The sequence below is a fragment of the Lemur catta genome, chromosome 4, assembly GCF_020740605.2.
Source record: "Lemur catta isolate mLemCat1 chromosome 4, mLemCat1.pri, whole genome shotgun sequence".
Taxonomy (NCBI): domain Eukaryota; kingdom Metazoa; phylum Chordata; class Mammalia; order Primates; family Lemuridae; genus Lemur; species Lemur catta.
This window is the reverse complement of record NC_059131.1, coordinates 35,835,251-35,854,101: the sequence shown is the minus strand read 5'-3', so window position 1 is coordinate 35,854,101 and position 18,851 is coordinate 35,835,251. Positions and strand designations below refer to the sequence as shown.

At 37.0% G+C, this 18,851-nt stretch overlaps 1 long non-coding RNA gene and 1 pseudogene across 1 annotated transcript in view; both read left to right on the top strand.

The window, feature by feature from the left end:
• Positions 1-18,851, top strand: part of LOC123636902 — a 100,836-nt gene that overhangs the window by 68,952 nt on the left and 13,033 nt on the right. The gene's annotated exons all lie outside the window — the stretch shown is intronic.
• On the top strand, positions 16,942-17,304 carry LOC123636901 (annotated as a pseudogene).

Below are 18,851 nucleotides of genomic sequence, written 5' to 3'. Positions count from 1 at the left end.
CACACTGCCTGTCACCAAGACAGTGACCTTATACTCCACCTCCTATCTCAGGAGTCATCCAAAGCCCCTGCTCCTGACACATGACCTTCACCTCCATGAGCAGCCTCCTGGGAAGCACAGCCCCCTTCCTAAGGATTCTCTCTTGAGCCAGTCTGCCCATTCTCCACTTTTTTGGGATTCTGGAACATAAAAATTCCAACATCTCATTGTACTTACCTTTTTTGAAACTTTACTTACATTTCCAGTGGAGATGCTGGGTTGTTTTTTCTGTTTTGCTTTTTGTGTTTTTTTCCCACTAGTTAAAGCCTATTCCACCATCCATTCTTGGGTTCTATTTCTCTCTTCCTGGGAGACTGTATTTGCCAATTATCTTTATCTTTCCTTTCTTGGAACTCTCTCCATGGTTTACAGATATGCCAACTTTATTTTCTTTTAAAAGTACCAAAACAAAATCGCCTTCTATTGTGCTTTTCTTCAAGTTATTATCCTGTATTTTTTCTCTCCTCATGTCAGGCAATAGAATTTTCTACTTGCGTTTCTCCATTTCCTCAGCACCTATTCACTCCCTGACCCACTGTAACCAGGCTTCTGCCCCACCATACCATTGGAGTTGGTCTGACTTGGGTCACCAATGACTTCCTTTTTCTAAGTAATAGCTAACAATACTAATATTTAGGATTTAATGGGTGCTTATTATGCCCCAGATGCTGTTCTAGGTAAATACTCATATAGTCACAAAAAAAAGATTGTTCCATTTTATAGATGAGAAAACAGCCTTTAAGAGGTAAGGTATGGAATCACATAGCTATAAATTGCTGAGGTGGGACTCAAACCCAAACCCAATCCTTTTTGACTCCAGTGCCAGTGATTGGGTCTCTTTAGTTCACATGTCTCTCTCTCTCTCTCTCTCTCTCTCTCTCTCTCTCTCTCTCTCTCTCTCTCTCTCTCCCCCTCTCTGTCTGAAAAATTTGTCCCTGTTACCACTCCCTCCTTTGTGCACCTCTTTGCTGTCTCAGTTTGCACAAGTCCACTGTCTCCTTTCTGCTGCATCTTCTCAGTCTCCCCTCCAGGCTCCTCTTTTTTGACCCACGCTTTAAATGTCCATGCTCTCTGGAGGTCTATTCTTGGACCTCTTGCACTCTCACACCACATAATCTCCTTTGGAAGGTTCATATATCTGCTGGCTCCTCTTGCTAGGGCTTGCCAATAACACCAACTACATGTCTCCAGCCAGATCACTTTCCTGTTCTCCAGATCTAAATATCTAAATGTCTCCTGGACATAACTCAGACATCTCATGGGCACACAAATTCAATATGCTTTAAAATGAACCCACCTGTTTGTCTCCCCCACCATCTCCACTTGAAAAAAAATATATTCCTCCTTCTGAGTGTTATATCTCAGTCAAGGGCACTACTGTCCATCCTGTTGACAAACTGAGTCACCCTTAACCTTCCTCTCCTGCAACTCTCACATCCGATCAATCCATCTCCAAAACCAATCAATTCTACCTCCTAAATGATCCCTTACCTCACACTGTCACTTCCCAAGTTCAAGCCTACATGACCACAGCAGTCTCCTTGATAGTCTCCCTGTGTCCAGTTTTACCATCTTCAATCCATTCTTTAGTCTTCAGGCTATAGGTTGGTTCAGACATGCTCTACTTGGCTCTCATTGTCTTTGAGCCAGCAGCTACTTGGAGCTTGAATTCTGGCACCCAAGCTGCAGGAGCAGTGGCTACCCAGGAGTCCATTGCAGCCACAGAGATCATTCTAAAATATAAAAGTTATCAACTTCTCCCTTGATTAAAATTCTTCAGTGACTCCCTAGTGCTTTCAGAAGACAATCCAAAACTATCATGATGTATTAGTCAGCTACTGCCACAATGATATGTAACAAACTGCCCCCAAATCAGAGGCTTACAACAACAGTCCCTTATTCTCATGCTCACAAGTCACAACCTGTAGAGGTTGGCTACTGTTCAAGTGGGTTAGGCTAGAATTCAGGCTCCTGAGTTCTAGGATCCAAACTATAGGAGAAATATTAGCTTCAGGTTACACAACATAAAGGATCTGAACAATGAAGACCCTGTCTTGCCATCCTAGTTCCCAGCACAAAACCTGGTCTATAGTAGATGCTCAGTAAATGTTGAATGACTAGATGAAGCCAAATAATGCTGACTTGGGGAAGCCAAGACATTAACTTCTATATCTGCAGCCTCTTCATTCTGCATCTGTTTTCTCATTCATAGTGTGTCCTATTTAGAAATCTGCTTTCCTTGTGATCACTTCCCTCTGCTCACTACTAAAACCCACTCTTACGGAGGCCCTGCAACCAGTAATTTACACATTAGTAAAAACATTAGTCTGTTAACTCTTCTAAATTTATGGCTCATTTGAGCTCTCACTGAGGCATCTGTAGCAAGACTTTGACCTTTGCTTAAGGAATTTAAGTTACTTAGTAGAAGATTAAGAAAATTGTCATGCTGAATAAGTAGCAAATTGTATTGTCCTTCAAGTAAGCTTCATTCAAAAACCAGATTCAACTCCCATTAGTTTATCACACAGATGTCAGCTCAACCCCCTCACAACCATCTTATGAAACGTTTCATTCAGTTACATGCTTTATTTAAGCCTTCCAGGATGGAAGCTTTCTCTGAATGTACTACGGATAAAGTCAGCTGCCACGGACAGCAATCTTCCCATAACAAACCAACATTCCTGCCAGCCACCCCCACGATTAATCCTTCAGCCTGTGGTATATACATGGCTTCTTCCAGTCAAATCCCAGAATGCCCCTAGAAATAGGTCATCTGAAATAAGCATCAACTTCGCTTCAAAAAGATTCTATGCCTATGTAGTCATAACCCAAAAAAAGAGTCCTTTGGGGAAACAGGACATGTAAACAGCAGAGCTCAGGCATCCTTTGCATCCTGTCCCTTCCTTCCCAGTGGCAACCTCATCTTTGACCTCTCTAAAGTCAACAGCTCTCTGCACTCTAAATCAGGTTTGGGCAAGGTCTTTCCCTCCCTTCCCTGATTTCCATTTCCATTGCCTTCACCCCTCAATGTGAAACTCATTTGCAAGATCATTAAGTCATGTAAGCAGCAGCATTGCTCCACCTTCCTGGCAATGCTATGAAACAGCAAATTTAACTAAGATGCATCTCTAAACCAGATTACTGGGGACAGGATTGGGAGGAATGCAGAGTTGCAGGGGAAACTAATGTTTATTGAACAACCATCATGCACCACTGTTCTACTGTTTTATATACAGGATATAATTTAATACTCATAACACTTATCTGTTATTACCTATCTTTGTAAATAGAAAAGCCAAAGCTCAGAGAGGTTAATTAACTGACTCTGGGTTCCATAGCTAGTGATAAGTAGAGATAGAATTAGTACCAAATTTGACCAGTCTCCCAAACCCACGTCCCCAGCACTTGCTACATGTCTTCATGATGTCTGTTTAATGAGAGAATAAAAAACACATTTCCAGAATTGTGCGGTAAGTAAGGAATTTTTTTGATGAACCAATCAACAATTCTGCAATGAATAAGCATGCATTTAAAGGCTCCTAAGTTCTGAGCTCCAGGCCAGGCACTGTAGGGGAGACACAGAAGTAGGTGATGGGCTCTCTGACCTCCAGTAGGTTGCCACCTCAGAGAGGAGAAAAGCATCTTACATCCAGGGATTGATCCACAATTGGATAAAGCTCAATTGTGCAGTAGAATTCAGAGATAGGACAGGTCAGTGTGAACTAAATAAAAAATGGATCAGTCAAGTTTCTAGTTGCAAGAAACTAAACTTAAGCAGAAAGAATTTATTTAAAAATTAGTGGGCAAAACCACAATGAGGTATCACTTCACATCTACTAGGATGGCTATAATAAAAAAAAACATAATAATAAGTATTGACAAGGATATGGAGAAACTGGACCCTCACACATTGCTGGTATTAATGCAAAGTAGTACAATCACTTTAGAAAAGTCTGGCAGCTCTTCAAAAGCTTAAACATAGTTACTGTATGATCCAGCAATTCCACCCTTAGGTATCCACCAAGAAAAACAAAGACGTAACATCTACACAAATATTTGTACATAAATATTCACAGAGGCATTATTCATAGAACCCAGAAAATAGAAACAACCCAAATGCCTATCAACTGATGAATGGATAAAGAAAATGTGGTTTATCCATACAATGGAACATTAATAACCATAAAAAGGGAATGAATTTCTGATACATGCTACAACATGGATGAAACTTGAAAATATTATGCTCAGTGAAATAAGTCAGTCACAGAGAGACATATATTACATAATTCCATTTGTATGAAATGCCTAAAATATAGATAGGCAAATCTAGAGGTAGAAGTAGATTAGCATTTGCCTAGAGCTGGGAGTGGGGGTAAGATGGAAAGTGACTGCTAATGAGTATAGGGGGGTTTTGTAGAGCTGTGGTCCCCAACTTCCAGGCCATGGCCTGGTACCGGGCCCTGGCCCATTAGGAACTGGGCTGCCTGAGCTCTGTCTCCCCTCCCCCACCCCCATCCCACCCTCCTAAGCCCTGTCTGTGGAAAAATTGTCTTCCATGAAACTCAGGAATGTGGCCACACAGCAGGAGGTGAGCAGTGAAGCTTCGTCTGTATTTACAGCTGCTCCCCATCGCTCGCATCACTGCCCGAGCTCCACCTATACCACCCACCCTCCATCTGTGGAAAAATTGTCTTCCATGAAACTGGTCCCTGGTGCCAAAAAGGTTGGGGACTGCTGTTGTAGAGGACAAAAATGTCCTAAAATTACATTGTGGTGATTATTGCACAATCGTATAAGTTTACTTACAAACTTTGAATTACACACTTTAAGCAGGTGAATTATATGGTATGTGAACCACAACTCAACAAAACTGTTTTTAAAGAAGTAGTGGGTAGCTTATAGAATCTCCGAGAGGCTGGAGAACCAGGCTTAGAGGTTGTGCAGGCAGAAATAATGCTCCAAATTACGCAGACAGCTGGAATAGCAAAGGTATCACAGCCATTGCCGCTGGGTGCAGACTGTGCTGCTTGCCCAGACACCGCCACCAATGCAGGATTCAGCTGCAGAGACCACAGTCATCACCACCTCTGGGAGCCAGACCATTGGCCACTGCTGTTGCCCTCACTGGCCACCAGACGGGATTCTGCACTATCCCAGCTTTTCTGCCACTAGTTTGGGCTGTGGGCATGTCACTGAGAGAGTCTAGATCACATGCCCGCACCCCAACTGCAAAGGAGGCTGAGAAAGTGGGTGTCCAACATTGTCAAGGTTGTAGGGGAAAGTACATTCATTGTGCCTTAGAAGAGTAATTCTCCAAACGTAGGAAGAAGGTGGACAGGATGAATAACTAATGCTGCCACAAAAGGTTTCTCAAAGTGGAAATAGCTCTAGCTACTGTTTGAGGGGTGGACAGGATTTGGATCAAGAAGAATTAGAAGAATGTTACAGCTGAGGGAATAGCATTAGGTAGGTGTGAATTAAAACCCAGACTCTTCAGGAATTTGAATGAGCCTCCAACTTCAATGGAAAGATAAGATGTACAGACTCAGTCACGTGGCACAGGAGCCAGAGTGAGACCAAGCTCTCGGCTGTGCAGTCACAGGGATTTTAAAAGAAAGGTTACCCAAAGCAGGTCATCAGAGGAAACCCTCAAGGTCCAAATTGCCTGCCCCTTTCTTTGTATTCTGGCCACCAGGGGCTTCACTGAACTTGAAAGTTAGAACAACCCAGTCCCCCAAGTATCAAGGAGAAGGCACTCAGGTTGTCTCTTCACTTCCTTTGTTTCATCTCCTTCTACATATGGGCAGTAAATAGAGAAGTGGAAACAAAGGCTGCTCTAGGGGTGTATTCAAATGGAGGCCATGGTGGCAGCTTAGAAAAAAAAAGGTAGGTCATATTATTTCTGGTTTGGGCTGTTAAGACTTTTTGCCAAATGATTTCTCTTTCTCCCTGGGTCTTCTATGAACAGAAGCTAGATTGAGCCCTTTCTCAGACCATCCCACATCATTTCTTTCTATTCTTGAGTTCTGTCTGGAACTCTAAATCTTTGTTCCATCTGAGCAGCTGGGATGATGTAGGGCAGGCTGGAAGAGGGTCTGGCCCTTTCACCATAGTTCATTTCATTTTTATGCTCCCCTTCTATCTGGCTTTTCTTAATAGCTTTGAGATGAATTTCCTTTCAGCCTTGCTCTGGCCTTGTGAAAGCAAAGAGTTGAGTTATTAGGCACAATAGGAACATTTATTTATCTGGCTTTCATCAAGATAAATAACAAATTTATATAAAATCTTAGCACATCAAAACATCCCAATATATAAAAAATAAGTGTGGTTTATTTAATGGTTTTGTGAAGCTTTACCATAAAATATCAACATGGGAAATTAATTTGCTAAATGGCATTTTAACCTGAAGTCACTTATAGCACTATAGGCAGATGAAAGAGGTGAATTTTAAGAAAGTCTCACCATGGAGCTTTAAAAAAATCACCACATCAGCGACATCATACATAAAAAGCGAGGATGATGTATTCTCCATCAATAAATTTAATAGCAGCCATAGCACCATTTGCTAGAAATTCACTTTGAGTCTGAATTATTTTAAATAAGGCATCACACATAAGGGTATGAAAGAAAAAATTCCCAGCTCAGTTTCCATTAATTTCCCAGCCAGTAACTTTGAAATAGTGTAGAATTTACAGGTCAGCAGCAAAAATTCACTCAACCAGGGAGAAAATGGGCCATTTCTCTTTGGTGTCCAACTGAAGACCCCACTTAGGAGCTATTTCTTGGTTCTTGAAGAGTCTTTTAACTGTATCATTTCTTGATTTTAACTGGGCTGAAGCAGCTCCCCATGACACAGGGAAATGTGAGCAGATTGAGTTTTCCCTGCATTCCAAGGGCTTTATCCAGGCCCCCAAGTGGCAACCTGCCCAGATTAGTGTTAAAGACTGTGTCACACCAGCTGAGAGGAAGACATGAGATGCAGATGCTGGCTTTTGTCATTGGCAACTTAGAAATGCTGAGCAAGTGGAAGAGAGAAATGTGTATGCTAAGTTTTGTAGCCCATTAGAGGAGTTTGCCTTTCTCTGTTGCCTTGCTGCACAGAACAGGGGCTGGGGATTTAGGACGGCCATTTGGCTGGCTCCCTCATTCATTTTGAAGAGCTTCAACTTTAGACATTTGATGTTATCATCAAAGGAGGTCATCCATCCAGTCCCAGAGATGAACAGCAACTAAAAGAGCACGACACTCGTTGCAAAACCTTCATCTATCTTGTGTCCTGCCTGTGGGGCACTAAATATTCATATTTCAAATATTATTATCATCCTGTGACTAACATAAATATATTTCATTCCATCTAATGTAAACATTTAAAACACACCACAATGTTTTGAAACACGTTTTGAAATTTTTCTTTATCTTACATACTAAGAACATCCAAATAAGTAAATAAAAGAACAAAAGAAAGAAAGAAAAAGGGCTGAGCCTCCCTCAACTTCTGAGAGGCCTTATCTGAAGGCTGTGTTTATCTTGCTAATGACAAGATGTTATATGTTTGACTCAATTTAATTCATTTCAATTATGAATTGGTCTTTAGCCCCTTAAGTGGTAGAGATAATAAAAGCAATCTATACAGAAAAATAACAGTTACTACTCAGTGAGCACCAAATATGTGCTGGGCGCTATGCTAAACTTTTTCTATGTTGTTTTCTTTAATCCACAACAGCATTGGAGGTAAAGATGATTATCCCCATTTTAATAATTCATACACTGAGGCTCAGAGAACTAGAATTTGCCTAACATCATCCAGCTGATAGAAAGAAGAACTGGGATTTGAATTCAGATCTGTTTGTCTCCAAAGGCCATGTCTTTAGTCACTTCTCAAAGATCACTTAAATGGCAGTTACTAATTTTACACAAAAACTAGAAGACATAACTGTACACTACAGACATCCTCTCCCTCAGTCAGTACTCGATGAATATAGTCAAATTCTAGTTTGGGACTCCCCCTCCTTTTTTTTTTTTTTTGAGACAGAGTCTCGCTCTGTTGCCCAGGCTAGAGTGAGTGCCGTGGCGTCAGCCTAGCTCACAGCAACCTCAAACTCTTGGGCTTAAGCGATCCTACTGCCTCAGCCTCCCCAGTAGCTGGGACTACAGGCATGCGCCACCATGCCTGGCTAATTTTTTCTATATATATTTTAGTTGACCAGATAATTTCTTTCTATTTTTTTTAGTAGAGACGGGGTCTTGCTCTTGCTGAGGCTGGTCTCGAACTCCTGACCTTGAGCGATCCACCCGCCTCGGCCTCCCAGAGTGCTGGGATTACAGGCGTGAGCCACCGTGCCTGGCCTGGACTCCCTTTTTTAGACCACATGCTTACCGGCTCCCATCCATCAGCTCAGTCTTCCTTCCGACAGATGACCACTGTACAGCAAATAGGCTTCAACTTCAGATATGCTAAGCTTTTTATATTCTTCTGAGATTAGAACATGACTGGGAATTCATTAGTTAAGAAACTCCTCAGCAACCGTTCACTCATCACTGTTAGAGTGACAATCTTCTTTGCAGAGGAAAACCTTATACTTAATTCCTGGGGATATCTCACTTTTTCTTCATGTACTAAATACTGTACTTTCAGGGAAAGAAATACAAATAACACTCAGATATTCACAGGCATATCATCTAGGCCAGGAAGTAGCCTAGTTACTAGGCATCTCTTATTTATAATAAATAAATACATCACTTTAACAAGTAATATAGGTATGTGAAAGAATATTCAAAAAGCTATGCAGTGGAAAGTAAGTCTTCCCACCCAACAATCTTCCCCATCACTCCCTCCCCCATCCCCTAGATCTCTGCCTAGAGGCAACCACTGTCTTTAAGAGCTAGTCCATGATAATACAAGCCTTGACTTTATCCACTTAAATGCCAGGGTTCTACCCAGAACATTGTATTTTTAATAATGTGTCTTTAAGATGATGTCTTATTCTGTTTGTGTTGCTATAACAGAATATCACAGACTGGGTAATTTATAAAGAAAAGAAATTTATTTCTTACAGTTCTGGAGGCTGGGAAGTCCAAGGTCATCTGACTAAGGTCTTCTTGCTACAGCATCCCATGGTGGAAGGTGGAAGGGCAAGAGAGCACTCATTGACAAGAGGTAGCCAGAGATTGAACTCCTATATAATTGGACTCCCTATATAATTGGCATTAAACCACTCATGGGGGTGGAGCCCTCATGACCTAAACACTTCCCATTAGGCCCTATCTCCTAACACTGTTGCATTGGGGATTAAGTTTCCAACACATTTTAAGGGATACATTCAAACTATAGCAGATGGTTTCATATTTGCATATATAGCATTGCTTTATTCCTTTTTATGGCTGCATAATATTTCATGGTGGATGTATCATAATGTATTAAACAAGTCTCCTTTTGATAGACATTTTTAAAATATATACACACCATGGAATACTATGATAGACATTCAGGTTGTTTCTGACATTGTGCTGTTATTAACAATGCTACAGTGAATGCCCTTCTACTTGTAAGAGTTTACAAATATAGCCATGTCTATAATATGATTTCCTAGAAATGAACTTGTTGCGTCAAATTTAATACTCCCTTTCCAAAAGTTGCATCAATTCATACTTACACCAACAATATGCCTGTTTCCTAACACCCTCACCTACACAATATGTTACAAACTTTTGGATCTTTGTCAATCTGATTGTTAGTTCTAATTTGCATTTCTCTTATAATAAGGGTGATTGAACAACTTTTTATGTGTTTACAAGTCATCTGCATTCCCTTTCCTATGACTATCTGATAATCTCCTTTGCCTATTTTACTGTTAGGTTATTGGTCCTTTTTCTTACCAAGAATGTATAGAAATTCTTTTTATATTAAGGAATAAACCCCTACGGGATATGTGTTATAGTTATTTTTCTAAACTTGTTGCTTGTCTTTTAACTTTATTATTTCTTGGCAGGCAATTTTTTTTCACTTTTATGCATTAAAATTTATCAATTCATTTTTATGGCCTCTGGGATTTGTATCAAACTTAAAAAGCCTTTTCCCACATTAATATTATATAGAAATTCTCCTATATTTTTTGTCTAGCATTTTATGGCTTCATTTTTTATGTTTAAATCTTTGATCCATCTGGAACATATTAGATACAAAGAGCAAAGTAGTGATCCAATTTTATTTCAGTTTCCCAAATGGCTGCCAAGTGGTCCAAAAACCATTTTGTATTTCATCTTTTTTAGACAATGCTTGGGAGTACAGTAAGAAACCTATAGATTGGCATTATCTTTAGCTTCAGATCCCTCCGATAGTACACAGAAAGTACCATGATTACCCCATGAGAAATAAGCTTGTACAAGCAGTCTGTATATGAATAAAAATCAGGGGAACCGGGATAGTCCAAGTCTGGGCAGACAAACTTTGAGAGGCCTAGAACATAAATTTGTGGAGGGGAGAGAGTGAGGTGCTCTTTAAGAAAAATAATGTAAAATTACAAATACAAAATTCTATATAAGCATGAATATTTAGTTAGAATGAAAATAGAAATTATAATAAATTAAAATTGTAAAAGCTAATATATTCTACAAATATTAGAAGATACAGAAAAATAAAATAGTAAAATAACATAATAATATTTTTATTAACTGCCTGACACAGGCAATTAAAAGTGACATACCTCTATAATATTTTGACTGCACATTCTTTGATTGACTCTTCATATGACAATTTTATAATAATAAATTTTACAATATTATTTTCCATGGAGAAAATAGATAATTTGGTTTTTCCTCTAGCATGATTGATCAAAATTTATTTTTTTGTTAATGACCAAAGTAAAGTTTCCTTCAACATTACAATGTGATATAGATATCAGTAACTTCATATCAAGTTTATTTCACATATGAGCTGTAAGATTTTGATCATTTCAATTTTCTTTGGTCAATGACTAACCTTTGAATTGATGATGTTCATTAATCAGTTTGTCATCATTGCCATCACTGTAAGGCTTAAATGAGTTTTATGTAAGTATTTTTCGTCCAGTATTTTACATCAAATCACAAAGTAATATTAATAGAAATCCTTTTCCAGTATGTTCAAATGATTTTGTGGTCTTGATTAACTGAGCTATCAGACAATCCAAGACTGCATTCATTAAAAATCTACTCTTCCTGTTACTATTCTATTACTTCCTATTCCTACTATTAAAAATCTATCTCTTCCTCTTACTGAATTACTATACTGCTGTTGATATCTGAAATTTTGGGGGCCCAAAATTACTTATTGGTGTCCTTGCTCATCTACATTGCTTTTATTTGATATTTCATTAATTTTTATATGAAATTGTCTTTATCAAAGAGGAAATTAAAATTATAAATTTTATAGAAAATCATGAAAAGGGGAGTACTGTATAAGAAAACCAATGAGACACAGCTAAAACTGTACTCTGAGGAAAATTTACATAATAAATACCAAAAATACATGAGTTTTATTTTGAAGAAAATAGTAAAATAACAATGAGAAAACCAACAAAAAGTAATAGGAACTAATTAGTAAAGACAAATGTTTAAATTATTGAAATGTTTAAAAAATTATGGAAATATAAATAAAACCTCTGAGCTTGATATTTGAAAAGGACCAATAAAATCGGTATATATCTCTCAAACCTAATTAAGGGAAAAACTACAGAAAAGAAAAACACAAGATTGGGAATAAAAAAAGAGATGAGGAAATATGGGGAGTGAATATTAAGTTAAACTCTAGGGCTATATATTTTAGGATATAGAGGACATTAATGTTTTCTTATTAAAATCTCAGGAAACAAGCTGCCATATTCTTTAATGCTACATGAAAACAAGAGAAGTTACCAGGAACCATGTTTCCTTCCAAAAGTTCAAAAAACTAGTTTCATATTAAAAAAATCAACAATAAAAAGGGTTGAAATCAAATCTCAAAGTTATTATATGATAAAAGAGAATAAGACATAGAATAACATCTCCATGATCCAATGGTTCTCAAACATTAGTTCTCAGCATCACATTATACTAAAAAAAAAAAGTGACCCCGAAAGCTTTAGTTTATGTTGGGTTATATCTATTGATATTTACCACATTCAAAATTAAAACTGAGTGATGTTTAAAATATTTATTAATTTATTCAAAAATAATAATGTACCCATTACATGTTAACATTAAGAACATATTTTATTGAAAACACCTATATTTTCCAAAATATTTAATAAATAAATAGGTAATGAATAGGTAATAAATATTTAAAAAATAAATAGGTAATTTAGGAATACCATTGTTTTACATTTATGCAAATCTCTTTAACATCAGGCTTCATAGAAGACAGCTATATTCTCATATCTGCTTCTACATTCCGTTGTTGTGATATGCTACCTTTGTTGAAACATATTGGGAAAATCTAGCCTTATACAGATACGTATTTGGAAAAGGAAGAGGTATTTGAACAGCTTTTTCAGATAATTGTGGATATTCTTCTTTGATATTACACTAAACCTTCGCAAGTGATAGCTGCTTGGAAGCTTAGTTGCAACATGGAATACAGAACCCTATCAAAATTTTACAAATTTCATTCCATTAAAATCTATTGGTTTATCTTTGAATGTATCTTTTACCCACTGATGACTTTGTAACAATGTGTTAATCATTTGGATAATACTGGTTCACTGAATTATGCAGATCTTCCAAATGTTGACACACATTTCATTATACAATAGCAAGAAAAATCACACTTGTAAATGTTATCACTGATACCACCAGAAAAGTCTTCTAAGCATTAATATTAGGAAGCTGTCAGGCTCAGAGTGGCAAGTACACATTTTCCAAAATTCTAATTTTCATTTGAAAGCTTAAATTGTATCATTGCCAACAAACACTTTCAGGTGTTTTCCTTGAAGTTTCAGGCTCAATTAGCTAGTTTTCAAAATATGTCTCCCAAATGTCCACATCCGAATAATCATAGTTCATCTGTTAGTCATTCTTTCAAGTAAAGGTAGTATTCTGTTTTTTTGTAATGGTTAGTTCAGCTAAAAATTCAAACAATTACAACAATACTTTTCCTGGAAACAACCATCACATTTTAGTATGAAGCACGTTTTATGTGTACTTCCCATTTTGTAACATAGAAGATTAAAAAGATGCGGGATAAGATTTAATAAAATTAATAACTTTTACTGTTTCATTAAGGACATTCTTAAGTAAAATTGGATTTAAAAAAAGAAAAACCTATGTAAAATGATTAGCAGTACATTTTGGTGTCATTATCTTGATTTATGACAAAACACCAGCAATTTTATCTCTTCTTGCTTTTGAGCTATCATTGCAAATATTGGCAGAGTGAAAGAAAAAAATAACATCTTAGTAAAGTTATGAAAATAGTTTTTACCTCTCAGTGCATCTGAAAGGGTCTTGAACCACACGTTGAGATCTACTGTAATAGGCAATGAACACTCAGGTATGCTCACAGAAAAGATCAGAACTGTCAAAACTATTTCAAAATGAGCTAAAGGACATAAGGAAAATGATACAATATTTGAAAGAATGACATAAATCAAACTTAGAAAAAAATCAGCAATGGGGTAACAGATGTCAGGAAAGAATTAGAAATAAAAGGAAAAAATATTTCAAAATTAAAGACTAACTTAGAACTAATAAACACACTAGATTATGCCTTCAGAGGAATAGAAGGTGAAGAGGAGAAAATTTTTTTTTTTATTTTTAGAGATGAATATTAAATGAAGAGTTAAAAAAGGATCTGAGAGAAAGTGACACATATTGAATATAGACAAGGAAGGTTCAATGTACAGGTTATAAAGATACAGGGGAAGAAAAGCCAAGCAAGGGATCAGAACAAATATTACAAATCTAATTGACCCAGCGCTCGGGGAGGCCAAGGCAGGAGGATTGCTTGAGCCTGGGAGTTTGAGGCTGTAGGGAGCTATCATGATGCCACTGCACTCTAGCCAGGGCAACAGAGCAAGACTGTCTCAAAAAAAAAAAAAGAAAAAAAAATCTAATTGAAAAAAAACTTTCCTGAAGTGAAAAAAGATTCGAAACTACAGGACTCACCTGTTACAGATAATATCAACTCACAATGACGAACACCAAGATATATTCTAGAATGGTAAAGAAAAACATTCTATGGTCATCTAAGCAAAGACAGAAAGTGACCTGTAAGGTAAAGAAAATTAGATTGACATCAAACTTTTCAACAGCAACACCATATATCAGCAGAAAGTGGTTACATATTTAAAATGCTCAAAAAGAGAAAAACTTTAAACCAAGGATTTTATATCCAGAAAAATTGACTTTCAAGTACAAAAGGCACAGATTAACTATTTTTGACAAGCAATAATCCAGGAAATATTGCACCTGTGAGCTCTTCCAATGGAATCTACCAGAAAATGAACTTCAAACAACCAAAATGACTAGAGAAACATCAACATTAGGACTGTTGGTGAACATTGATTACAGAATATATAATTATCTGTAGAACTAAGACTAAATGAGAGTTGTAAGGGAGAATGTGTATAAGCATAGATACAGTAAAATTGTAAAAAAAAAAAAGAGAGAGAGAGAGAGAATAGGGAATGCATAATGCAAAAATATTTAAATTGTTCTCACTAAATATTATTGTTTCACTGAGATTGTATGAGCGGTATATGAGACAAAACAAGTGAGTAATCATAGATGTTCTAATTCTATCATCCCCTATGCCCTTGAGAACTAGGATTCTTAGTGTGGAAATAAAAAGATACAATTGTATTTTAATATAAAAGAGGTTAAGTAAAAACCTACAGACCTGAATTTGAATTGCAAATTTCACCATAAACTCATGAGGTATTTTATCTTAGACAATATAAATATAGATCTAGACATAGATACTACCTAGCTTTGTCCACTGAAAAGGCCTAGAAAAAAACCAACCCAATAGCAATGAACTAATCTAGTACCCAAAATGTGGTCTTGAAACACCATTTTTCACTGAAAGAAATCGGTGTTTCTTAGAGAAATGGCTGATTCTGGTTCTACAGTAAGACATGTGCAAGATAAGCCTAGAATATCCTGTAATACCATTTACCAAGGGATAGTATGATTGCATCAAAATGACATAGAAGCCAACTTGAAGAGGCTTATACTGACCAAAGATAGGAGAATTTGAGCTTCAAAACAATAATTGCAATTGATTGAAATCCATCAGATACGTTTAAATTCATAATATCTTTTAAAAACTAATTAATCAAGCCAGACACAAAAGGCCACATATTATATGATTTATATGAAATATCCAGAGTATGTAAAAGCATAGAGACAGAAAGTAGATCAGTGGTCCCCAGTGACTAGGGGGAAGGAGGAAAGGGAAGTGACTGCTCAGTGAGTAGGAGGTTTCCTTTAGGGATGATGAAAATGTTCTGGAATTAGATAGTGGTGATGATTGTACAACATCGTGAATAGACTAAATGTCACTAATGGTAAATTGAATGTTATGTGTATTTTACCACAACTTTTAAAAAATTGGGAAAAAAACTAATTGATCACTTTTGGAGAATTATAGGAAACGATTGTCTTCAAAGCTAGTAAATAAAAGAGAAAGAATCAAGCATTTATCCTGCCTTTCCTATATTAATTTTACCACTGGATAACCAAAAAGTAGATTAGAGGAAGCATCTTTTTACAACAGTATTCCAGGCAACAATGAAAACAAAATGATAGAGTATCACCATTTTGCAACTCTCAGTGAATTAATGAATATAGGCACTGGGCATTAATACTGCTAATTTCACAAGAAGAAAGACAACCTGATATTTTGTGCCTCCTGATGAAAAAAAAAAACGCCACCACTTGGAATTCTGATATAAGAATCTCACATCTACAAATACAGCTTCCAATTTTCAGAGGAGGAACATGTTGACTTGCACATAACTATGCAGTCAGCGACATCCGGACCTTGGAAAAGTCTACAAATCAAATGTCTTGGGTGTTTCAAAAAATAAATTATAAGAAAAAGAAAGAGATGGAGGAGAAACTATAATTTAAAGGAGATTTTAAAAGCATGCAAAAAATGTTAAACGGGCCAAATTAAACTATCATGTCTAGGGATGCACAGTAGGTGATAAAATTGTGAAGAAATACAGGAAAGTGATTACTCTAGAAGCCAGGATGTGACTGCAGGGAGAAAGGGAGGTGCAACTGGAACGAGGCACATGGTTGGGACTTCTGGGATGGCTGACAAAGTTCTGCTTCTTGACTTGGCTGATTGTTAAAAGGGTGTTTGCCTTATAAATAATTCATTAATCTATATTTTTATTTTATGCAGACTTCTATGTTTGTGTTTTACTTTGTAATAAAAATGTTAAAGAGAAGAAGAGGAAGAGAAACAAGTGCCAGAGAGGGGGAGGAGGAAGAACTATAAGAACAAGAAAACAAGAACAAATTCAGCAGTGGTAGCAGCTATAACAACAAAAGAAAGACAACCACACCTCCTGTGCACCGCCTACCCCAGATGGAGAAGTAGGGGAAAATTCAGGCCTCTTAATGAGGACTGAAGTGTACACAGTATTTTGGATCGGGACTGTTTGTGTGACTTTAGGTGACTTTGGACTTTCTATTTCCCAAGACCTGCCCAAGGTAGGCCTGTCCAAGACTATTCCACTGAGCAGGATTAAAGGGACAGTTGAAGACCAAAATTAAGTGACTTTTATGTTTTCACCAATGAGTTTTTTATTCGACATACTGGTTATAACAACAGAAATTGCTGAAGTCGACCCCAAGCATAAGAAACAAGAAATTCAAATAGACCAATTATAATTTTAAGTTATAAAAGGTAATTAAGGGCCCTTCCACCGCGCAGCCATGGCTCTGCGCTACCCCACGGCCGTGGGCCTCAACAAGGGCCACGAGGTGACCAGGAGCGTGGGCGAGCCGAGCCGAGGCACCGCAGCCCCCCCAAACACAGCAAGTTTGCAGGACACGATCCGAGAGGGGTGCCATGCGCGTGCTCAAGGACAAACGGGCCCTCAGGTTCATCAAGAAAAGGGTGGGGACACACATCCGTGCCAAGAGGAAGCGAGAGGAGCTGAGCCGTGTCCTGGCCGCCATGAGGAAAGCGGGTCCCAAGGACTGAGCCCCTGCCCCTCTGTGCACAATAAAACCTTATAGAAATACAGGGGGAAAAAAAGTATTTAAGGGTCTACGGTTTTTACTTCAGTATGCTCAAATAGGTCTACGATTAAGTTATATCTAATTTTTAAATAATAGATGATTCCAGTGCTGTTTAAATTATCTCAGACCACTTAAAAATATGCAAAAGTCATTATTTTACGAAGCTAACATAACTTTAATACTCAAACCTCATACAAATAGAACCCGCTCCAAATGACTATAATAGGCCGATCTCACTTTTGAGGAAGATTTTTAGAATCTAAATAAAATATGAAAAATTAAATTTATCAGTTAATCGAAAGATATAATATACCATGATGCGTTACGTTTATTCTAAGAAATCAAGGCTGGTTTGAGTGTAACAAACCTATCAACATAATTAATGTTATTAACAAGTAAAAGAGAAAAATATCAACATTCATTTCTAATAAAAATTGCAGATTTTAAAATGAACGTTATCTTAGTAAGAATGAAATATTTTAAAAAATTGGCATTTCCTAGCCTGTAGACTTTTTTGTTTGACCTAAAAAGTACTTTAAAAATTTAAGTCACTATTTAAATTAGGAGATCTCATATTAAAATCCAGTTTTGTAGTTCCTTTTAAAAGGTTGGAAGGTATGACTACTTGAGATTACATTCTCACATGACAGCTTGGAAGGAAAGAGCAAAGGAAAGGAAAGGGAGGGCAGGGGAGGGAGAAAAATATTATTTCTACTTGGAAGGGATATAATTGTGTACCTAGAAATTCAAGTGATAAAAAACCCTGTAGAATTCATAAGAGAATTTGATAAGGTAAGTGAACAGTATGTATACACATATAAACATACACACAAAAAATTAATAACTTGTCTATATTTTCAACAGTGAATTCACAACAATGACAAAACTCATAAAATACTTAGGATAAAATGTTACTAGGTATCAGATCTGTATAAGGGAAACTATAAAATCTTAATGCAGAATACATAAAATGAGATCTGAACATACAGAAAAATTTATCATGTTCCTAAATGGGAAAACGTAATTCATAAAAACATATGCCTCCCAGAATTAATGTATAAAGTTAATGCAATTCTAATCAGGATCCCAAAAGAGAGGTTTGGATTTTGTTTTGGAACCAAAATATATTTTAAAGAAGAACATGGGAGAATAAGTATCAAGAATAGCGAAGAAAATTATGTTTTGAAAAGGCTAGCACTTTGGCGTAATGGTTAAGAACATGGACTCCAAAGCTACAATACATAGGTTCAAATCAAGGCTCTGTAACTTAGTGGTGGTGTGATGCTGAGCATGTTTCTTAACCTCTCTGTCCCTTAATTTCATCATCGGTAAAATGGGAATGTTAATAGTACTTACCTTGTAGGGGTTGTGTGAGAATTAAATGCAAATTGCTCAGAATGGCATATGGTAAATATTACATAACAGTACCCTGTTATTACATTACAATTACCATTAATTCAGTGCATCGAGAGCATCATAAAGGCCCAGAAGAAGTAGGCAAATATATAACAGAACAAATTAGAGAGCCAGAAATAGAGTCCAACATACATGGGAACTTAATGTACCACAAAGGTAGAATTTTAGTTTAGCAGAGAAAAATA